Here is a 24,356-nt window from a genome sequence, read left to right on the forward strand (position 1 = left end):
CACATCTCTATCTGGCTGTGTTTGAAGGTATAGGGTCAAAGCAAACTCCCTTGGTTCCTCCCTGAGCCCTGCCCAAGAGGAGGATGAAACCAGGTGTTCCCACACTAGAAGTTATGGTAGCTTGTTTATTCAACAGTATAAAATCTGGGCCCTCTCACAGCAAAGTTGGCAGCCTGGCCTGAGGGTGGGCGAACCACATAGGAATTCCCCGTTACTGGGAGTGCTTCTCCAATCCTTTGGTGACAGGGCATCCCCAGCTGACGTGTGTGTCAGGACAATGGTCAAGTATTAGGGTAACTGGTGATGTATCTTTCTTAATCCCTACAGGCAATCTTTTGTAGCAATAATCAAGTGCATTGCTTAGCTTATCCTTCTGTACTTCTCTGCTGCTTTGCCCTACAGGAAATGACACTTCTTCCTTAAGTTGGTGTGGGTGTCTTTGGTGCTGACCCTGCCAGCAAGCCATTCCCTTCAGAATTGGACTCGGTGGATCCCTTCCAACACAGAACACTCTGTGATTCTGTGATCACTTCTACAAAGTTTGCTCAGAATAAGTTTCAGCTAGAACACTTGAAATTATTTGCTGAAATTAGAGTTGGTAGATAGTTCTTGTTGGTAAACAATGGAGGGAGAGAACAGCTTCATGTGGTTTTTTGGGGCATTACCCCAGTTTTGTGGGTTCCTCCCTCCATTTTGGGATATTGCACCTCCATTTTGGGGGTCTCTACCCAGCGATTTTGGCTTCCACTCCTTCCACTTTGGGGCCCCCTTGAATTTTGTGCACCCCATCCCCATGTTCCACACATGCCCAACATCCCCAGTGTGCACTGAATGGCCAGCAAGGGACTGGGGAATGCTGGGACCCACAGTGATGTCAGTCATCCCTCCTGGTTACACACAGGACTCCTCGGCCCTTTTTGGGCTGCCCTGGAGTGCCAAGGCCACGGTGAGGAAATGCCTTTGCTGCCATGCTGTGCAGGATCTTGCTTGGCTCATTATGGCCTCATGTCCTCTGTCTCTCATTGTCCTCTGACAGCACCTGTGTCCCTGCAGCCCTCTCAAGAGCAGGACTTTGGTGCCAACACCCAAGGCTCCAAATCCACGCGTTGGCTCTGTCCCTATGGTATCCCCACACGTACTTGATGGACAAGAATACCCCTTAGTTAACTTAATAATTGATACCTGGGCAACAAGATAATGACCCATCACCCTCACTGGTTTGCCCCCTCCTCCCTTCCTTCTTTTTGATGCCGAGGCAATGAGATTATGCTTGAGCTATGCTAAAAGCTGTAGCTATGTGGAAAGAAGTAGTTACTTTGTACCAGGGGATGGGAATGAAGCACTTTCTAGAAGTCAGCAAATTTAGCAGAACAAGCTAACTGCAAAAGGCTAATTAACCACTGGCTATTTGAGCAGACAGTCTTGTAGAGCATGTGCAAAAACAGAGGTAAAAAAGTTGAAGCCCGAGGAAGCCTTCTGAGCCTTTATCCGAAACGACCACCAGAGGCTGACAACCACCTCCTGTAGGAACTGCACATGTGCTACAAGGGCTTACATAATCATGTAATTAGAAATATGTTGCAATATGAAGATTAGAAAAGTATCATGTTCACATTAAGTTAAAAAAGTTTAAAAGCTTGTACTGTGCAAAGAATGGACAAGTGTACCTATTGCCCTCACCCCCGCAGCGTCTGTGGGAATTCGAAAAATCAGAGGGTTTTAGGAAAGCTGCAAAAGGCAGGCCTCAGAGACAGCAGAACTGTGGTTAGAGCTGAGCAGTAGCCATAAGATTTGTCGGCAGAAAAGTCATATAAGAAGTAGAAAAGTAAGGGCAAATCAAACAATGGTCTGTGTATTAACACTTGGCTAGAATTAACTCCCTAAGCTACAGAAAAATATCTAGCAAGATATTAGGAAGTTCTAAGCTTAATAATGGAGCTCTGTGCATTGTGTTTTAAGGCTTACAAGCAGGTACAGTATTAAAAATAAACAAGCATTGTTCTAACAAAAGATACGTGAGTTTACAGTGGTTGGGTGGAACTACTGTCAATATGTCAATGCTTTTGCTTTGTGTGATTGGTCAAAAAACTTTTAAAGTAAGTTGTAACATTAAGTTCTTTGTCTGCTGCCAGGGATGCGAGCTGCTGGTGTCTCCCATTGTCCATGTAACCATGTAATGAGACCGATGCTAGAAAATAAACAGCTCGAGACGCGTTCCTCAGCAGTCCCGTCCCGTTCGTGATTTGTACATAGAGCCCCAGATGGCAATAGTATATAGATGTTCAATTACATATATGATAAATTAATATGTATTATTTCATACATTTTGATTTCATCTAGATTTATATATTTTCATTTCATATAGATTTGATATATTCCTCCAACTTGGGAGAGTGAAGATGTACAGCAGTCCAAAACCTTCTGCCCACACAGCAGTCAGCCCCGGGTGTGTGCATGCACACCCACCCACTGTCCGTGCTCTTCTCAGCATCTCAGGGCTGCTGTTTGCACAGAATTGGGATGAATTTAACTCGACAGACCCACGAGTGGGGTGTCCAGCTTGTCATGAACACTCATGTGGCAAGGCACAACACAGAGCTCTCAAATCACATTATCACAGGTCCTTTCATTCCTGCTGGGCACTGAGGAACTCCTAAAAGCACCAAAGACACAGAAAAGAGGTGGAAAAAATTGGCACCATGCTAGTGCTGGTATCCTCATGGAGGAAAATCTATTGGGTTTCTTAAGGTTGTAGCTTTCCAAAAACTAGGAAAACTGCTCAGCCCCAGTAGCCCAATTGTGAGTGGTTTTCTTGACTTGGCAAAATTGGGTTAACAGTGGATTCCGTCCTTGGTTCAAATCACCAGCCCTGACCTGCAGACAAAAGCACCACCACCAGCACAAGCTACATCAGTCAATTTTCTCAAAAAGCTGTGTTAAATTTGTGAGTGGAAAGGAAAACCTGTCAGACCCTGTGGGTTAATGACAAGACTCTGAACAACAGTTCCAAAGCAAAGGACAGCAGGTTCTCTCCGGGACACTCCTTTGCTCCAGGGCAGCCGGGCTGCCCTGGCTGCCCAGGGCCCTCTGCGCTCCACGGGCTCTGCAGAGCTGCACTGCAGGGAGGCAGCTTCGGGCACCTCAGCCCCTGGGCAGGAGTGACTGCTTGGTCTGGACAGCTGCCTGTGGGCAAATGCAGGGTGCTGGCCTTCTGCTCTTGGCCCTAGCCCGGCCTTGCAGGGCTAATCCTGTTCCCTGTCTCAAATGTGCTAAAGACAGACTTGCTTGTTTCCAGCTCTGCACAGCATTGATTTGCACCACCAAATACTGAAGGACTAAGGCCTGAACAACAGGCCCTGACTGAAGCCTCAACAACAGGACCTGAGCCAAAGCTGCCCTCTAGATGACCTTTCCAGCCAAATGTTCTATGTATCTGCTCCTTAACCAAGTGTTGCTATCAGAAGGATCGATGCATCCATTCATTGGTGAAACATGTCTTCACCTTCTGGCATTAGGAAACCGGATAAGACCACCTCTGGCCTTGGTTCCTCCTTGAGCCCTGGGCAGGCTTGGGGCGAAAACCAAGAGGAGAATGAAATCAGATGTCCCCAGAGCAGAAGCTCTGTCACATTGATCGTCCAGCGCTATCAAAGCTGGGCTACTCTTACTCTTGGATTTCTGGCAGTTGCCCCCTGCTAGGGAAGAGCAGCAGGACAGCTGAACGAATAGGGGAGAGCTCAGTAGACAAGGAACTGCTAGTTAAATAGCCCCAGAACATGTTGGGTTTTTTTTCTTCCTTCTCACCCTGCTTGGGAGGATGGGAGCTTTTGTGTTCTCTGACAGAAGTACAGTTGATTCCAAAGGAAACACACCTGAAGACCAACAGTGACCCATCCTTCCCTTTGCTTCCTTTCTTCTTCCCTCTCTGCTGCACAGCTCCCTTGAGACAGAACCTTGCTGATGCCTTGTCACGGTTGAGTAAGAAAGCGGCACAGACCCGCAAGATGGCTGGTTTGCACAACAGCAGTTTTAATACGAAAAGCTTTCTTTTATAGACTGTTCTAATACATTTCACCTGATTGGCCAATTAACAAAAACACCTTTCTTATTAACAATCCTTGAGAAGAACAGAAAAACAGAAAGTAGGAAAACACCACCTGCAGGTTGTTTATAATAATAAGTTTTCATTGCTTCTCTACAACTCTCTAAAGTCTCACAAGTCTGCCATGAGAAAACTTCTCAGGTTTTCTTGCTCTTTGACCAGGCTGTCACATCCACAGGTCCCCTTTTTTGTTTAAAGAAGGAGGCCGTGTTTGTAATCCTCTGCAGGGCCCCTTGCAGGAAGGAGAACAAACACAGCTCCAGACGTTCCTCAATCGGACGCTGATTTAAAATGGTCAGAGAGATTGGATCTTGTGATCCCTCTTACAAGAAATGTACCATCAATCCTAAAATCATTTACTTATTCTAATACAATCTCAATACTAAGTCTAATAATATAATAACAACTTACCATTAATTTGTCCAAAGAACTGACAATCTTAGCCTGTCAACTGTCCTTTTTCAGAAGCAAAGAAAGGATAGAATGTTCACTTCTCACTCATGGAGGGGCCATCTGATTGATGGTCATCATCATGATCATCATTCAAAGGTTTCCTGTTGGTCAAATTCCAGTTTTGGTGTTGCAAGTCAGGGCAGACACACCTCGCAGGTACCCACTGTACTCCAAAATCTGTGGAAACGGATGCATACCCGTGGCCTCAAGTGATAAGGTCGCACAGGCCCTCCCACTTATTAGCCACTAGGTCCTGTCTCCAGACTTTTTCTTGAGGCAGGTGCGTCTCATCTGAAGAATGCAATGGGAAAGAATGATTTAAAATGATAAGATTCTCTGAATTCTGTGGCACTGTGAGGTTGGGTCTATTTTTATGTTGGTTTTTTTTTTTGGTTTTTTTTTGGTGTTTTTTTTTTTTTTTTTGTTTTTTTGGGGGGGGGGGTTTTGTTTTTTTTTTGGTTTGCACATTTAAGGCACTGTGAAGGCAAACTTTGGCTCGTCATCAGGATGCAAAGAAATTGTGAAAAAACAATCCTTCAAGTCAATGATCAAAATCTCCCATCTCACACGGATCATGGTGGGTAAGGGCATACCAGGCTGCAACGCCCCCATGTTTTCCATCACCACATTGATATTCCGGAGGTTCTGTGAGAGTCTCCATTTCCCAGATTTCATCACAGATATGGGAGTATTCCAGGGACTAGCAGAAGGCTCAATGTGTCCCTGTTGACAAAGGGCGACCAATTTCTTCTGTCAGGAGCCACTGATGAATCCAAATGGGTTTGTCCACCAGCCACCATAAAGGCAGTGTAGGATATCTTTCGTCCTTCAATGCAGTAGCCTCAGTTAAAAGTCTGTCCCAATTTGCACTCCCCAGGCAGCCAATACATCCCACCCCCACAGACTGACCAGAGATGGGATGACATAGGGCCAAACTGCAGCCGTTTGCCCATTCACGTCACTGATCAGCACAAGGTCTGTACTGCACCCCCACCTCTATGATGGCTGACCCCATGGGAGCCAAAGGCCATGGAGGAGGCCATGCAGAGAGGGAGATGATTGTCACATCCACCTCTGTGTCAATCAAACCTTGAAGCTTGATCATTGGTGGGCAGGCATCCGGTAGGGTCAGGGTACACATCATCTGGGGTTGCTGAGCAGAAATGTCCACAGACCAGAGGGCTTGTGGCAGTACTGCATATTTGATGCCATCACTCCCATGAGTCTGCTGCTCAGTCCTGGTGAGATATGACTGAAAAGGCAAAAGTTGGGCAATCTGAGTCCCTGCCAGAATAGTGACGGGGGGAGGGTGTGAAAACTGTGGCACAAATCTGACCTGAAAAGTCAGAGTCAAAGATTTCCGGGTGAATAAATATTCCTTGGTGGGTGACACTAGATTTCCCCACAGGCAGCACACCCAGTCCTTGTCCCCAGAGGTCCAAACATGTCCAAAGGAACCTTATGTTCATCACACGATTCTAAGATGTCTGCACCGGCAGTACATGCATCCGCACCAGCGGAGCTGTGCGTGATGCCTCCAAGCCGGCAGGACAGACCTGAGCCAGCACCATACTCTGAGGAATCACTTGTGTCAGGGTGCAGTTCCCCTGTGTGCTCATCGTCCCGTTTCCCAGGCGTACCAAAGGCTGGCCATTGGCATGAAATTTAGACTTGCATTGGTTTGAATAATGTCCTGCCCTTAGGCATCTACAGCACAAGAAAGTGGCACCCGGCCCTCTTGGTTTGTGTGTCCCTTGCTTTCTCTTGCCCTTCTTTTTGCTCTTCTTCTGTTGTCCGTCCCATAAGGGTACCTGGCCTGGTTGTGAAGCAACCGCCAGAGCAGACACCCTGTGGTCTACAGAACCTGTCTTGGCACATGCATTGACCATGTCTGCTATCATCAGGTTGCCTAGAAGAGCATCTATGATCTTTAGGCACTCACTGTTTGAGTTGAGCTGAGCCAACTGCTTGCATAAAATCTGCCTTAAGGCATCATCCTCAACCTGTTTCTCCAGGGCAGCTGCAAGCTTCTCAGAAAATGGCAAAAAAGGCTCACCTGCTCCTTGAATTATCGTTGTAAACTGTGGTGTGGGGGAGGCCGTCTCAATAGTTTCCAACAATGCATTAAATCCTACCCTTTGGCACTGCTCAAAAATGGCAGAGTCCCAGGTAGCCTGAAAATCAGGATTGGAAAAAGCCTGCTCTCTGAGGAGAGTGTCCACCCCCACGCAATACCTAGGGTCTTCCTGAGGCAGAAGCCTGTTGTTCGCTGCAACCTTTCCAGCAGCTGCCTCCAGCTATCCAAAAAAACCTCGTAATGCACAGGCTGGAAAGTGCCTGAGCAATATGTTTAATATCAAATGGAGCAAGCAGGTCAAAGTTTATCACTCTGAGAGCATGCATAACTTGCATGGAGCCAAGGCCATATTTTGCAACCTTCTCTTGCAAATCCTGGATCACTCACCAGGCAATGACATCATGGCTGTTGGCATGTCCTGAATTTGGGATAGTTATATACACAGGAAGAGCTTGCACCTCGCCTGTGGCAGAACGTGGTCCTCCTGAACCACCTCTGTTCCCCCAGCCGATGCTGGATAAGCTATCTGACCGACATCCGTGGCCCCTTCCCTGGATCAAGTGCAGTATCAGCTCTACACCATGGCCATCCCGCTCTGTCCAACAGGTCCCCATCCCCAGCTTCTGAAGCTCGCATCCTAACTGTGTCCCAAAAGCTGTGAGGGTTCTTGGGGCACATGGTCACCTGACAGGGAGGCAAAGTCCAGAGATTTTGCACAGACAATGATTCCACCCGTCAGTGCTGATGTTCCACCATCAGGGCACGCCCCCGTCGGGGGGCTGGCCACTGGCATTTATTGCTGTTGCTGTCCCCATCCAGGGATAGGGAGGACAGCCTGTGGGCAGCAGGAGGGTGGGTTGGCCGAAGGCTCTGAAGTTGAATGACCGACTGCAGACCACGGAGCCGAAGGGTGGGTTGCAAGCTCAGATGCACAGAGGCCAGCCGCCGGCTGCCGCTGGGGGCCCAGCCATGGATGGCGTGGCGGGAGGCATGGCGGTAGGCGGCACGGCCGTGGCCAGCGGCAGTACTGCCACTGCCATGGGCTGCAATGACAAAGGTGTAAAAGACATTGTCATTTATAAAACCTCCTTGTTTGGCTTTTGCATTTGTAGGTATTTTGAAGTTAAAAATTTAATTAATTGGAAGTGTTCAGGTTAATGAATATTGGGGGGGGTCATTATAGAGTTGTACCAGTTGGCCTGTGTGTTCCAATTAAATGTTTAATAATCTTGTTAAAGTAGTTAACAATTTTAATGGGCATGATCACTGTTTTTGTGATCCATTGTTCTTGGATGAATTACTGTTAATACATTATTTGTAAGTTTAATGATCTTCTTTGGGTATCTCATTTTCAAAGGTCCCAGTGCAGTTTCCCCTCACCAACAGCATGCAGCATTTTACAGATGATTTCTAACCTACTCCAGGAGACTTGTAACTTGGCTTCATGGCAAACGCACATAGTAATGAGAGATTTCCCGCCAGAAACCTTAAGGATATCGTTGCACCCCAGTGAGAGTGAATTATTGGAGAGATCTTACCTCACCGTATACTAGCACCAATCACCAGAGACTATGGGGGCAGAACTGCAAGCATGGTCTGAAGGGACCAAGAGTATAAAAAGAATAGCCCGACTTGAAGAACTGCCTTTTTGTCTGTGGCTTTTAGACTGTGAACTGCCTACAGCAAGGGACCTGACACTGCGGGCTTCAGTCGACTTCTCTTTTTAGAGACATCTTCCACAGATTTGAAGGCAGATTCACTGCAATGCCATCAGGTTCTTGCCTTGGGGCCAAACACCAGTTAAGCAAGGGGATTCCTTAATCCTCAGACCTGGAATTTTTACTTTTTCTTTTTCCCTTTTCAATCTTTTCCTTTTATCCTTTCCTCCCCATTATTTTTCCCCTTTTAACAAACACTCTATTTTTGTTCAAATCCCCAAAGTTGTGTCATTTTTATCACAACATTAAGTCAACCAAACCAGGCACCGTGCCGGGAGGAGAAGAAGGCAGTTTTTCCTCAATCAAAGACGGGCGAGCAAAAGAGAACACAGCCCCTACTGTGTGATTTACCGTTTGGAGAGATGGCACTGAAGAGGCGGTCGCAGTCACTGTTGTTTGTGCAGGCGCCATGGAAAAGGAGGGGGAAGCCGGCTGGGGGCATGACGCTGGCTGAACGGACACCCACCAGCAGGTGTTGACAATGGGCGCAGCCGGTACAGCTGTGCAGGCTCCGTGGCTGACAACAGGGTAGCTGATGGAGTGACCAGCATCATTGTGGCAACTGCTGATGGTGGAGCTGACTCCGCCCTCACCTACGATGTAGGGGCGGATCTTGAGCCGGGAACTGCAGCTCCTGCTGGCCATGAAAGAGTCGGTCCCCAGCGTGCAGTGGGGGGAAGGCGGGACCGGTCGCTGCAGCAACCTGCTGGCCGCTCTTTGCAGGAAAGGGGAGAGGCAATCTGCCGGTCGCAGCAACAATAGTTCTGGCGCTGCCAGCAGTAACAGAAGGGCAGAAAGCAGCGTGAGCAGAGAAGCACTGTCTCTGGGCACGCAGCTGAGATGCGGCTATCGCTCTCAGTGCCATTGATGTTAAGGAAGGAGGAGACGGCGACCTTCCAAAGACATGGGGACGAGGACTTGTCAGTGGAACATAATCTCCAAATGAGAGATAGGTTTCATGGAGAGTTCCTATGCCTCTTGCCAGCCTGCAGGGAGCTGGAGAAAAGCTAGCAGCCGCCCGATCTGGCAATCTTCTCCCCAGGGTGCTGCTGCCACCTCCGCCCTCCAAACTCCCCACCTCTGACCCACTGTCCAGGGCCGGGATGGCATGGAACAGACATCTCCATACAGCCATAAGCCAAGGCGTGGCGAAATCCCCGCCAGAACACTCCTCCGTGAGCTGGTGGCCCAATGCCTCCCACGGGATCAGACTAAAAGCAGTGTCCATACCCACCAGGAAGTCATGAGACTTGCCCTATATTAACAAAGCACAGAGCAAATCATCTGACAGAGAGAGTCCCCTAAAGGAAATCATGTCCCTCCACACAGAAAGAACCATGTCTTCTTCTTTAGAAGTGTGGCTTCCTGTGGGGGTTGAAGAGCCAGCCAACAAAGGGCTTGCATCACTCCCCTGGAGGGCTAACCCCTGAGCCACAGACTCTTTGGTTAAGGTGAGCAACTTTCAGCCCTAGAGGCCTTTGCAGTTCTACGTTGATTCATTGTTGTCCATTGGTTCCTCCCCTCATGCTCCGCCCCTGAGACTGTATCCCATGGGTCACAGGTTTGACCCTGCCCCTTGCTTTCCCTATATAAACCCCTGGTTTTCCCCAGTTCGGGGAGCTTCTGTTCCTGGCTTCCTTCACAGAGGGCCCTGTTCTTAATAAAGGCTGTTACTCTGTGGAACGCCATACAGAGCTCCAGTCTCTTTCTCCACATTGCCTGAGAGCTGAAGCCAAGCTGAACATCACTCTCCGGGCTGGGAGAAGGATGTGCCTGTGCCCCTGAGGTGTCCTTCCTAGGATGTTTCTTCAGGAAGACTGCGGCACCCTTACCACCACCCCGCCACCACAGCAGCTTCCCATTGTGGAAACACCGTCACCCAATCTCATCAAAGCATGGACTGTCCACTGCACTGGGAAACTCCGTCCTCACCCACTGTTCTAAGTTATCAGGGCAAAACCAGGACCCCAGTCCCTTCCAGGAGGACACGGGGAAAGGTCGTTATCTCTCCAGGGGAACAGAGGGTGTCTGCACGCGGGCGGACCGTGTGGGCCCCATGAGGTCCCAGCAGAGGTCCGGCAGAGCATCCGTTTGTCCACCCTGCAACTCACGAGGGGCTGGCCAATGCAAAACATGCCATTGGTCACCAGATGTTGCTATTGAGTAAGAAAGTGGCACAGACCCGCAAGATGGCTGGTTTGCACAACAGCAGTTTTAATACAAAAAGCTCTTTCTTTTATAGACTGTTCTAATACATTTCACCTGATTGGCCAATTAACAAAAACACCTTTCTTATTAACAATCCTTGAGAAGAACAGGAAAACAGAAAGTAGGAAAACACCACCTGCGGGTTGTTTATAATAACAAGTTATCATCACTTCCTACAACTCTCTAAAAGTCTCACAAGTCTGCCGTGAGAAAACTTCTCAGGTTTTCTCGCTCTGTGACCAGGCTGTCACGTCCACAATGCCTCACCTGAGAGTTTAGAGCTGCCTCCAGGCCCCTCCAGGGGAAGTGCAGGCTCAGTACTCCGAGGCTTTCCCAGCACCTTCCAAGAAAATCTTTATCACCTCCAGACTTGTTGGGGTTTCACTAGACGAGCCATCAAGGGAGATCATGCGGAAATTTCATCTCTACAAGCTCACCATCCCACTGGTTCCCATCGACCTTAAACACCACCTTGAATTGACCCTGCAGCTGCCTGCAGGGCCCTTCGAGAGAGCAGCAGCTGCGCAGCTTCAGAGCAGCACACCCCAGCCAACAACCCGTCAAGTAGGAAAAGAGTTTATACCCTTCCTTTTCAAACAGGTCCTAGAAACTGACCCTTTGAAATGTTTTCCTGCAGTGCTCTGTCATGGGTGGATTTCAAGTGAGAATCAAGTAGAAAGTGTCAAGTTGCCTAGGAAGAGGGACCTTAAATGCAAAAAAATTCTCTGTCTAATCTCTGTCAGATTTGGAAGATGTTCTGGGCATTTTCCAGACAGCCCCTCTCCTGAGGTAATGCGGCCAGGGGCTCAGGGGTCCAACCGACCCCCAGCTGCCGCTGCCGTAGGTGACCCGGATAGTGCTGGGCTGATAGGCTCAGCCTGCCTGGGTCCCTCAGGTTTGGCTTCCAGCCGCAGGCAAACTTAGCGAGCAACACTGGAGTGATTTCAGCTCTTGTAAATTCAGCTCACAAGTGATTTCAGCTCTGAGCTCGCTAAGTGCCCCAGGCAGATGCAGGGATAGAGAGAGACGAGAAGGCTGTATGCGGTACCACAGCAGTGTCCTTTAATTTCAGCTCCTGTGAAGGGGTGCAGGGACAGGTCTTCTGGCTAACTGGGCAGAGATGGGGGTTGATATAGGGTACCGGGCTGTTGGAAATCATCCAGTGGCCAGGGTTGAGGAGAATACGACCTATAGCCTTACACAGAGATAAGAGGAGTCAGAGGGCAGAAGAGGGGCTATTTTGGTCCAGTCATCATGACTAGGCATTTCTTATCTTAGGCGAGTAACCACCAGGGAGGCCTTGCAGGGCCTCTGACTGCTATACTGAGGTGCAAGGGCAAGGCAAAAAATACTGCCTAACAAGTGTTAGGTGAACTCCTCTCTTCCTCTGAATGAAGCCAAACTTCGGTGATAGGATATTGCAGATGTTTAAGACTGTCTGGCCTGCAAATCAAGCTGTGCCATTGAAATGAGCTCTGTGTGCCCCAAAATAATTGGAGCTGCAGAATATGAACTCACCCACAAGGTTGTTTTCAGAATAAACTCAGTGTATAACTTCAGTGTGTGTGTCTGGAGATCTGGGCTCTTCCTGGATGAGTCCACCTTCTGTGGTCTTTTGTGATGAGAAACCCAAAGTAGCCAAATCCAAAAGTAGTTGGGAGATAAGAAAGGCTGTGATTTTGATGTTTTTGTATTCCTTTGGAGCAGAGGGGGAAAGACCTGGCACTTGGGTTAAAGACCAATAGTGTCTCAGCCTTCCCTTTACTTTCTTCTTCTCTCACTCCTACACAGTGCTCTTGTACCAGGACCTCGCTGCTTCCTCACCTGAGGATTCAGAGCTGCCTGCAGGCTTTTCCAGGACAAGTCCAGGTGCTTAAGAGCGTGACACTTCCCCAGCACCTCCCAAGCAAGTGTTTGTCACCTCCAGACTTCTTGGGGTTTCATCAGAGGAGCCAGGCACACAGATTTCATCTCCAGCCTGAGTTCATCGTTCCACCCATTCCTGCGGACCACCAAAGCCCTTCTGTGACCTCTCCAGAGATCAGCAGCTGCACATGTCCTGAGCAGCACTCGCCAGCCTACAGCCCATCAGGTAGGGGAAGAATTTCTCCCCTTGCACTTCAGAAAAATCATGGAAAGTGAGTGTTGGAAGTATCTTCCTGTGGTGCTCTGTCATGTGTACATCTCAAGTGAGAATCAGGTAGAGAATGTCAAGTGTACTAGGATTCTTTTGTGAAAACAAAAACAATCTCTGGCTGCTTTTCCTGTCCTTGCTGCAGATTTGGAGAGTTTTCTGGGCATTTTCCAGGCAGCCTCTCTGTAGGGGTGAAGGGGCAAGTTGAAAACCATTTGTCCACATGTGGTCAGTGTCAGGAGAGCGCCCACTTTTCTTTGAATGAAGCCAGACCAGGACCCTGATAGGATATTGCAGAGTTTACAGATTGTGTCTCCTTCCAAAAGTGCTATTAAAATTCACTGAGCTCTGTGTGCCCCAGAACAGTTGCAGCTGCAGAATGGCCTCACCCACAAGGCTGCCTTTTAGAATAAACTCACAGTTCAAGTTTAGCATGTGTGTCTGCAGATCTGGGCTCTTATTGGGTGAATCCACTTTCTGTGGTCTCCTGTGATGAGAAACTCAGAAGCTGCCAAATGCAAAAGCTGCTGGGGAGATAGAAAAGGCTGTGATTATAAAGTGTTTTTGTGTATGTTTAGATCAATTTTAAAATCCATCCTTTCACATACATACATATAAATTAGAATATATGCATTTTAATTCTAGTTCCCTGGGAAGTCTGAATACATTTCTGGAACTGAGGTTGCTGTGTGCTTCCTGTGATGTTCAATCCAAGGCAGCACTAGAGCTGTGTGTCCCAAAGCCACATTGTGGAGCCTGACCAATGTGTTTGGATTCTTGCAGCCACCCCAGACACTTCAGCTCCCAGTGGTCCAGCTGGCAGTGCTGGTTATGCAGCATGGACAGCCCCCAGTGGCTGTGGAATACTCCTGGGGAAGAGGAATTGCCACCAGTGGATCTGGACATGGTGCTTGAGACACTGGAGGAGATGTTTTCTCCCTCTGCTCAGGTAACTGCAATGGACAGGGATGAAAGAGGCTGGACTGGGAGCTTTTGAATGTTGTTGCATGGCTGAGAAGCAAAGGCTTCTTGAGTTTAGCTGTGAACAGACAGGGAAGGATTTGCTTGGTAAAGCAAGTTCCTAAAGAAGAGGGAATGAAAAAGTCTACCCCCTGAGTAAGGATGAAAAGGTATGAGCCTTGTGTTGGCCAAGTTTGGGTGCTCATTTTCCAGGGAAGGATCCCTCGTGCAGGGCCATTTGTGGTGAGGAAGTGGAAGTTTTGTAGGTTCTGAGAGGCTTTGTTTGATGGGAAAGAAGAGTGTTTGGAGAATTGCCACTGAAGGCCAAGTGTCCCGTGCAGGGAGGGGCATGCGAGAGGTGCCTCTGTTCCAGCAGCAGCTGCGGACTGTGCCTCTTTTGGGTGGGAAGGCCAAGGCAAAGCAGGGCTGGGCTGCAGCTGCTGCTGCTGTGAGAGCCCTGCCGTGCATGTAGGCGCTCCCAGAGCCGTGGGCAGGGCTGGGCTGCAGCTGCAGCTTTCTCGCCCTCTCAGCAACCTGGCGCCTGCAGTCCAGTTTCCATCTGGGAAATCCTCAGCTGGGCAAACTGGCCAGTCTTGCTGTGCATGTTGCAGAGCTCAGTCACCTTGCTCTTGGGCAGCTCTGTGGGAAGAGGTGTGTGTTCCCATGCAGTTCCCATTCCAGCCTAGATGAGACTGCTGTGCTCAGGGCTGTGCAGGGAGGAGCACATGCTTGTGCCAGGAGCTGGCAGGACTCCTTCCTTAGCAGCCACTCCACGTGTTCCGTGTCACCGCCACTTTCAACATTGTCAGCTTTGACAGCTTTTGGATGGTGTTTGAGAAGTGAAATCTTTTTTACTTTTGAAGGCTTTGGAGCCCAGATTTCTTATTAGGAAGAAGGGATTAAGAGTGTGAGCCGTGGAGTTTTTGGACCAGGTGTTTTGTGTAATTGGTGAGAAGGGTTTCTTTCTTTCTGTTTCTCTTTCAAGGGGAATATTAATGTTGCCCCTGAGTCTTCAGGAGGGGAGCCTGTGGACAGAGCTGCAGCAAAGGAAATTTCATCTGGCACAGAGAGCTGTGGGAACAGTTCCCCAGAGCCCGAAGAGCTTGGTAAGGACAAAGCCCCCATTGGTTTAGAGAGGTGTGAGACGGCTGCTCTGAGCCTGCCTCTGGCAGGAAGGGAGATGAGAAGAGTTGAGTTCTTGTCTGCAGGGTTGGTGCTTCCTGGTGCCTTTAGTTCAAAGGCACATGAACAACCTCCCTGAGCTCTGCCCTCCATGCTTCTCCAGAGGCTCTGACACGGAGTCCTCTGCTGTGGCAAGAGAGCAGGGAATAAACCTGACCTTGTGGGGGTTGTGCCACCAAGCTGGGTGTCCCAGTTTGGTTCATAACTCAGCCCCCAGCAGCCTTCAGCCATTTCAGTGAGGACTGTGGTCTCTCTGTCACTGGGACTGTCTGTGTTTCAAGCTCTCGTGGGTGCCATTTGCACTGTGGGTGCTGAGACTTTATCAGGATACTTAAATACTTTACACAGCTCAGTTTTGAACTCCTGGAAGGATCCCTGTTCTTTAAAGAGGAGGCTTCAAATTGCCTTTCAGGCCATCTGTGACAGTCCCTGGTAGAAGGACAGTTACTTCCAAAGGGAAAGATGCACAGAGGCCAATATTGATTCAGCATTCTCTTTGCTATCCATATATCCACCTCATCTACCTTGCCAGGAGGCCTGCCCTGCATGGGAAGAAGAGACTGAGGGAGACCCTGTGACCATTGGGCAGGTGGAAACCTCTGTTTATACATAGATTTATAGATGTCTATAGTTTTTTATATATATATATATATATATATATATATATATATATATATATTTACATTTATAGGATTATAGAGTTCTGTTTATACATCTATTGTTGCATCTCAGACTTTGGGTTTAGATCGGGGTTCTGATGTATCTTAGGAAGTTCTGTGTACCCCCATGTATCCCGCGGTTTCCCCCCCTGCAGTACGCGGTTCCTGAGCTGCCTGACCATGCAGCCCAGCTCCCATCCCCCCTGTCTCTTCCTGTGGGTCCTTCCCCGCCGTTACCCCTCCCCCATGGCCGTGGCCACCCCAGGCCCCGGTGCCGACCCCTACTGTGTCCCTATTGGCTTCCCCAGACCACGTGACACCCCTGCTCCACCCCCTATAAAAGCCCCACGCAGCCGAGGCTGGGTAGCCATATTGTCCAACTCAGGGGTTGGGAGTGCATCAATAAAATGCTCTCAGCTCCTGCCACGGGGAATTTGGTCCTTCCTTCACCCCCTTTATTGAGGTCCCTCGTGCACAGTGGTAGAAGTGGTGGACCCACCTTCCCGGAGCCACGGAGTCCGGGAGCTGCAGCGGGACTGGGACTGGAGGAGCTGTGGTGCCCTGCTGGGCACGGGGACTGCTCCGGATCCGGAAGAAACACCAGAAGGCTGCAATCTATATATTTATATTTCTAAATCTGTATATAATTATAGATATAAATATATAGATATAGATGTGATAGAACTATATTTAAATATATTTAGTTACATTTATAGATTTGCAGAGTACATTTCTATATATGTAGAGTAATATTTGTACATATTTTATATACATTTGTATATAGAATAATATTTACAAATCTGCACAGTTATGTCGTCAGAGTTATATGAATGCTTAGATACATAGATTGAGCTGTGTAGGTCTAGGCTGCATTTTGATCTCTTTCCCCCTTTGGCTGCCTTTTTCACCTCTTGCTTTTCCCCCTGTGCCCCCTCTGTCCCCTCTCCCTGTGCTGGGTCCGAGCTGGCAGCCGGGCCGGGCGGAGCAGCAGTTCCAGCCCCGGGTGTCCCTGGAGCGGTGGGAGCTGCCGGTGGCCCCAGGCACTGTCCCCTGAGGAGCTGCTGCAGGACGGTGAGACTGAGGGGGCTGAGGGGGCGGTGACGCTGAAGGGACGGTGACCCTGAGGTGCTGCTGGGGCTGAGGGGTGTGGGACAGCCCAGGGCGATGGTGGCGCTGAGGTGACAGGGAAGTGGCACAGGCCGAGGGGGTGGCGGGTCTAGGGGAACGGGATGGCTCAGAAGGGACTGAGGGGGTGAGAGGACTGTGAGGGGCTGAAGAAACTGAAGGGGGCTGGGGGTTTGCCGAGAGCATGGCGGGGCTGAGGGGATGGAGGGGGCCAGCAGGGAGCACAGAGGGCTCCGGGACTGCAGCTCTGCCAGGCCTTGGAACCAATTCCAGGGCCTCCGCTTTTGCCACAGCTGCAGTGAAGATCTTGAGGACAGCTGGAGACTGACGGGAACCAGCAGGGAGAAGCTGAAGGCCAGCAGCAAGAGCAGGGAACGGGGACCTGCCGCTGCCACGCTGGAGAGAGCCCGGGTGAGGCCACAGGGCCGGGGAGGCAGGGTGGGGCTGAGGGTGGCGTGGGCTGTGGCCGTGGGCGCTGCCCGGCGGGGCAGGAGCGGGCCCTGCCCGTGCTGGGGCTGCTCAGCGCAGCTGCCCCGGCCGGCACAGGGGCTGTCCTTGGGCAAGGCAGCTGTGCCGGCAGGGCCCGGCAGCTGTGCCGGCTGTGCCGGGCTGCCGGGGCTGCGGGACAGTCCCGCCGCGGCCGCGCTCCCGCAGCCTGGCCCGCTCGGCTGCTTTTTCTTTCTAACCCTCTGCGGAGGCTCCGAGATCTTCTCTTCCCTGATGCAAGTGCAGCTGCTGCCAAGGGAAACGTCCCCGTACTGACTCAGTGTTCCCTTTGCTTCCCAGCTGTGCCATCTGCTGTCCCTGTCCAGGAGAGCTGCTCTGCACGGGAGGAAGAGACCGAGGGAGAGGCTTTGAAGATGGGGCAGCTGAGATCCCTCTGCTTGCAGTTCTGTTTAAAGATGTATGGACTTGCATGTAGACAGGGATTATTATATGGACATGTACATATGTAGGCTTTGATTTGCAAATCAAATATTTCTGTATTTGCAAATTAGGAATATTTCTGTATGTATGTTGTTATATTTATGGATGTATGCTATGTATATATGTATGCATATATATAGATATATGTTTGTAATTACATATATGTGTGTATATGTATCTAAGATGTAATAACTATGTTTAGTTCTATTTCCTAGGTTTACAGTTGTGTGGGTATGTATTTGTATTTATACAGTGTCGGTATATGGCTCTTTAAATATGTATATTGATATTTGTATTGACAGATATTTCTATTTTTATATGTATATTGATCTATTTTTGTCTGTTTAATGACATTTACATATGTATCGAGGTGTACAGCTGTATATTTGTATTGATGCAGTTGGGTGGATATTTAGATTGGTGATTTTTGTATATTTGTAGATAGGTTTGGTTAATATATCTACTTATATATTGTATGTAATATGTAATGTTTAATCTATATTTACATCTATAGTTTGTTACAGTTATGTAGGTATTTATATTTAAACATGTATGGAGGGTGTAGTTGTATAATTCTATCTATTGAATTTTTAGTGTAGGGCTATTTAGAGAGGAATGCATATTTTTGTATTTCTATATGGGCTGTACACTTGTAGTAATATGTAATAAATTAAGTTGTTAAACACTTACTTGATCTTTGTGTATAGTGAGCTGTTGTAGAGGTTGGCAATAAATTAAGTTTTGTTAACTCAAGTTGGTATTTGTATATTTTTACCTAGACTGGTTGTAATAATCTAATAAATTCCTGGTTTTAACCTTAATTGAGATTTGTATAGGTCTGTATTGCCAGTGCAGGTGTAGCAATTTCTAATCAATTATGTTTGTCAACTGCAATGGGTGTTTTGTGATTTGTGCTACCCAAAGCCATGAGCAGATGTAAATGCTGGAGGATTTTGGCCATGAAAATCTCCGGCCGTGCCCAGGACTTGCACTCGGGCTGGGGAAGGGAAGCGCAGATTTGGGATGGCAGCAGAGCCCCACGTTGGCTCAGAACTCGCTGCAAAGGCCTGCTGAGGAAACGCCGGGACTCCACTGAGTGCAAAACTCCTGCTCTGTGGATATGCAGATAATTCAGTCCATGTTTGGTTCTTTACATACACACACACACAGATATATGTAGGCAGCACTTAGTAACCTGTAGCATACTCGATTGTGGGAACTGAAAGGGATATTTCTCCACTTACAAGGATCAGCAGAGTAGTGCCATTCTGTAGGTGATATTGGTCACTGTGTCTAAGCAGCATAGTTGTAGCAATCTGTAATAAGTTTCCCTTTTAAACTGATGTTGGCTTTGGGGCACTTCTCATTTCCATGATTGTGGCAAGCACATTTCTCTCTCTCTCAGGATTTTTTATTGAGGTGCACAGAGAGAAATGAAAGAGAAAACAGTTTCTATTTCTGCTCCTTGTTTTTCTCTTGTGGAATGTGTTTGGAGAATTGTTTACCCAGAGTGAGCGCTTGGTTGGATCATGGTGGATTGTTTGGGCCTGATGGCCAATCGGATCCACCTGTGTCTGGGCTCTGGAGAACAGGGTCACGAGTTGTGAGTTAGTTAGATATGATAGTTAGAGAAAGTAGCATGTAGTATTTAGTATCCTCTTTTATATAGCATATTAATGTATTATAACATAATTATAATAAAGAAATCATTCAGCCTTCTGAAATGGAGTTAGACATCATCATTCTTCCCATTGGGTTCGCCGACATCTACAACACATGATCAGTGACCAAATCAATATTTGTTCCTATTTCTTCACTGATCCTGAAGCTTTGACGAGTGTATGACAGGCTGTGGCACCCAATTCCTCAGAGGTCTGTCCAGCTGTGGGTAATGGAACCTGTCTTGTCTGTGAAACATCCGTCTGAGGTTATTTGTCTGAGAGTTGTGGTCCATCTCTCGAACCCCCTCAGGCCGCATGCTGGCTGGGGAAGGAGGGGAAAAATGTAAGGGGATTATGGTATTTATTCTCTTTTAACACATATTTGCACTAAGCTGTAGTCTAAACTCAGTAAGGAAAAGGATTATTTTCCTTAGCGGTGCAGTGTGGGATAAAAGGTGTAGGAATTGCCACAAACCAAGCTGCAGGAGCAGTTTGTTATTGGTCTTAACAGGACATGGTGTACAGGTAAGCACGGCATTAGCTTTCATTCTCCCCAGCTGCACGCAGCTCCGGGGAGCCTGGCTGTGGCGTAGCTTCCATGTGCTGCCAGGGTTTTCTGCCACGGGTTCCTGGACACAGCTCTGTGTCTCGGGCGCGTGGGCTGGCCAGCTGCTGTTACCGTGCGCTAGGGATCCGGTAAAGAAGTAAGGACTTTGTCCATTTACTCTGTGCTTGGCAGGAACGGTTAATTGGTCACGTGGCACGGTTCGATGGAAAGACGCAACCGTTCCCAGCACTCGCATGGGAGAAAATGGCGCCTGGGTGCCGGCGGGATAGGGTTTTATGGAGGGGCGGGGCGAGAGGATCCACGGCCTGCCGGCCAATAGGAGCGGCTGCCGTGGCGGTGACGCCAGCAACAGCGACCAATCAAGACGGGGCTGGGGCGGTTCCTGGGTCCCAGGGCTAGTAGGGATGCAGGATCAGGGAGATTGGCAGGGAACTCTCTGGGAAGGATGGGGAGTGTCCACCTGAGTGATTGGGGTAAGCTCCAATAGCACGCAGCTAGGAGCAAACAACCGCAGGGAGGGGAAACCCGGGGGGTGTGCGGGATTACAGAACCTGACCTATCTAACATAAATAATAAACACTAATCTAAACCTGAACCCCAGGATGCAACATCTCCCCGCTTAATAAAATATAAAAAGAAAGCAGTGGTGTTGATTCAGTCTCTCGCGCGGTGGCCTCTTCTCCCAGCTTCTTCTGCTGCTGCAACTGCGGTGACTGCTACGCAGGTGGACAGGGCCTGGAGATGGTGCTGAGGCTGGTTCTTTTCAGGGTGTTCGGGGATAGGGAAACCAGGGAAACAACTTTATTATATACACAGGAACTGTGGGTATAACTGGGCTGAGGTAGCTGTAAGGGAAGTATTGGTTAGGGAGAGGTAGAATCTTTTCCTTCCTTGCAGCGTCTGCGATTGGATGCAACCCCTAGGTTGGTGGGATCACAGGTTGCATCCACTGGCACCATATCACTCTGACTCACTGACTGCTCTGCTCTGTAGGGTTTAACATGCCTCCTGGGGATCCACCTGACTCCTGAAGGCGTGGACACACAGGCGTATCCCCGTCCCCAAGTCAAAAGTGGAAATGGACCCTGGATTTCTTTAGAGTCTGGATCCCTTACTAACACTGGAGGCCGCTCCTCTGGCTGGAGCTCCTGATGTTGTTTGAAATGTCTCAGGGCTGGCGGTTCTGGTCTGTCAAAAGAACAGTTCAGGAAATTGATGGTAAACAATGCTTTACAGATCCTCTCGTGCGGTGACAGCACTCACACATCCTTTCGCTGTTTTTGAAGGACTTGCTTTAGAGTCTGGTGGATTCTCTCTATTATGGCCTGGCCGGTGGGGGAGTGGGGAATCCCGGTCTTATGTTGAACCCCCCAATCTTGCAGGAAGCTGCAGAACACCTTGGAAGTATAGGCTGGACCATTGTCTGTTTTAATCGTGGCTGGGACCCCTAAGGTGGCAAAGGCCTGGACAAGATGTTTCCTGACGGCTGTGGCCCTTTCCCCTATGTGTGCTGAAGCAAAAACTGCCCCCGAGAAGGTGTCCACAGTTACATGGACATTCTTGAGCTTACCGAACTCAGGGACCTTGGTGACATCCATTTGCCACACCTCACAACTGCAGAGACCCCTGAGATTTACACCTGCTCCCAGTGTTGGTAAGGCTGCCTCCTGACAGTTGGGGCATGAGGCCACAATTTCCCTGGCTTGGTCACACCGCAGATTAAACTGGCGTACCAGCCCCAGGGCATTCTGATGGAACTGCTGATGGCTCAGCCTGGCCTGCTCGACTATGCTCGGCTGGCCTCCTAGTTGTACAGGGGCTGCCAGGGCGTCTGGTCTGCGGTTTCCCTCGGCAATAAAGCCTGGGAGATCCGTGTGTGATCTCACATGTACCACATAAAAGGGATGCTCACGGTTAGAAACCAGGTGTACTAATTTTGAGAGCAACCCGAAGATGACCTGATTTGGCACCTCTTTTACAACTGCATGTTCAGCTCTAGACACTGCTCCAGCTACATATGCCGAATCTGTTACCAAATTAAACCATTGTTCAAACCTCTCAAAAGCTGTCACTTCAGCATCCAACTCAGCCACCTGTGGGGAACCTTCTACTACCTTAATATCTGATTCCCACACCTGAGTCTCTGGGTCCCTCCAAGTCACCACCGACTTGTGGGACTTCCCTGACCCATCCGTGAATACTGTTAGTGCTCGGAGGGGTTTTTTGCTCTGTAATTCTTTAGGCAACAATTTGAATTCGGTATTGAACAAATAGTGGCCAGGATGTCCGATCTTAATTTGGCCTGAGAAGCTGTCTAGAGCGAACTGTAAATTCTCGTTCTGCCTTAGCAGGTGTTCAAAAGCCTCCTTGGTCATCCTCCCCATGGATGTTTTGATGGGGAGATGGATGCATGTAAAGCCACAGCCAGCTAGTACTTGCAGACGAGCCCTGGCCCATATTATGCGCTGCGCCATCAGCTCTTGTGGTCTGGTGATACTCTTGGACTGCCTGTGGCCAAGGAACACCCATTCTGTTATTAAGAGGGGGTCCCGCTGACCCTTGTCCCACTGAAATATCACACCATACAAATGGGGCAACTCACCCAAGACGATGAATCGGAAAGGCAGCCCTGGTTGGCAGCGGTGGGCCTGCCTGCTCGTGATGGCTTTCTGGACCTTCTCGAGCGTTGCTCTGGCCTCTCGGGTCAGGACTCTCAGGGAACCTAAACCCTCATCCCCCTCCCTTTCTGCTAACAAATCAAAGAGGGGGGATAGTTCCCCTGTAGTGAGTCCCAGCCATGGCCTGATCCAATTTAATGACCCGCAAAGGCGCTGGAGATCATTCAGCGTCTTGGGGTTATCATTTATCTGTATCTGTTGGGGCCTGATCATCCGGTTGTTAATTTCCAGGCCCAGATACTTTCAGGATGGCAGCAACTGTACCTTTTCATTCTGTAACTCAAATCCAGCCACCAACAAGGCCCTAACAGTGTCCTCCAGCGCTACTTGCAGGATCTCACTGTCAGGGGCACAAATCAGCACATCATCCATGTAATGATAGACAATACAGGATGTCCACTTGGCACGCATTGGGGATAGAACCCTGGTGACGTACCAATGGCATATAGTAGGGGAACATTTGAAACCCTGTGGTAGTACCGTCCAGTGGTAGCACTTCACTGGGGCTTCTCTGTTGATGGAAGGCACAGAGAATGCGAAATGGGGAGCATCATCCGGATGGAGTGGGATTTGAAAGAAACAGTCTTTAATGTCAATCACAGCCAAATTGTAATTCTGGGGCAGCATTGATGGAGATGGCATACCCAGTTGGAGAGAGCCCATATCTTGCACTGCCTCATTAATTTTTCTCAAATCATGGAGGAGCCACCACCTGTCTCTCCCCGGTTTTTTAATTACAAACACAGGAGAGTTCCAGGGGCTGTTTGTTTCTACAAGGTGTCCTTTGGCTAACTCCTCGTTAACCAATTTTGTGAGCGCCTGCAGCTTTTGCTTACTCAGCGGCCACTGCTTCACCCAGATGGGCTTATCTGTGAGCCATGTTACTTTCTGTGTGGGGCGCTCTTCAGTGGCTGCACCTAAAAATGCTGGGGGACTGGAAATTCCAATTTGGCTCCCCACTGCGACATGGCATCCCTCCTCCATAATGTAAATTTGCAGTTGATCACGAACGGATGCACTGAGGCCAGCAGCCCATTCGGACCCTTAATTTGGACAATGTTTTTAGATTGTCTTGCCAGCTGTGGCCCACCTAGTCCTAAGACTGGTGTGGCCACGCTTTGCAGCTCCCAGTGTGACGGCCACTTGTGTGGTGGGATGACCGTCACATCTGCCTCTGTGTCCAACATCCCCTGTAGATGTACAGATCGCCCCTTGCATTTGAGTTTGCACCATACGAGGGGTTTTTCCTCTCCCAACTTCCCAGCATAAAACACTGAGAGTTCCAGGTCATTGCACGGAGCACGAGGAATGGGAATTGCCTGTGCAATTACCTGGCCCTTAGGCAGGAAGAGGGGGGGGTGGACACAGCGTGCCGCGAGATAGAAGAGCCTCGGATTGAGGGTGGATATTACCGGAGGAACCTCTATCTCTAGCGGAGTGCTCTTTGTGTCCCCGACAACGAGGTACCTGCAGTTTAAGAGATCTTCCTTTTTCCTGGTCTCACAGCAGCATATGTGCAATAGAAGCTCTGCATCTGCCATGAAAAACTGCCAGTCCTGGGAACGGAAATGAACAGAGTTAGTGAGTCGGAGTCGATAAGGCTCCCGGTTGTCCATAGTTGAGAGGCAGCCGCTTACTGATGGTACTAGATGGTGCATTGTGGCTCTTCTTGCAGCACCACCACTTGCCTCATTTTTGTCTGAACTCGCAACAAGTGCGCGTTCATGGGTCAGTTTTTTTGGACCGTGGGGTTCCCATCCCCCCTCCCCCCTCCCGCAGCCCTGGGCGGTACAGTCCCTAGAAGTGGGCATTGAGCCTGGAAGTGTCCCTCCTGATAGCAATGGTAACACTGGCATGTGGATGGAAGTCGCTTCAGTGCTGGGTTCCTCGAAGGAGCAGCAGCC

At 49.2% G+C, this 24,356-nt stretch overlaps 1 long non-coding RNA gene across 1 annotated transcript; it reads left to right on the forward strand.

Annotated features, from left to right (window-relative positions):
- The first annotated feature begins 16,394 nt into the window (after positions 1-16,394).
- On the forward strand, positions 16,395-17,494 carry LOC128822167 (uncharacterized). The gene is made up of 3 exons (XR_008441376.1): positions 16,395-16,564; positions 16,912-17,029; positions 17,405-17,494. It is a non-coding gene; the product is annotated as an uncharacterized LOC128822167 (long non-coding RNA).
- The last annotated feature ends 6,862 nt before the right edge of the window (positions 17,495-24,356 follow it).

This window comes from Vidua macroura, chromosome Z (genome assembly GCF_024509145.1).
Source record: "Vidua macroura isolate BioBank_ID:100142 chromosome Z, ASM2450914v1, whole genome shotgun sequence".
Classification (NCBI taxonomy): domain Eukaryota; kingdom Metazoa; phylum Chordata; class Aves; order Passeriformes; family Viduidae; genus Vidua; species Vidua macroura.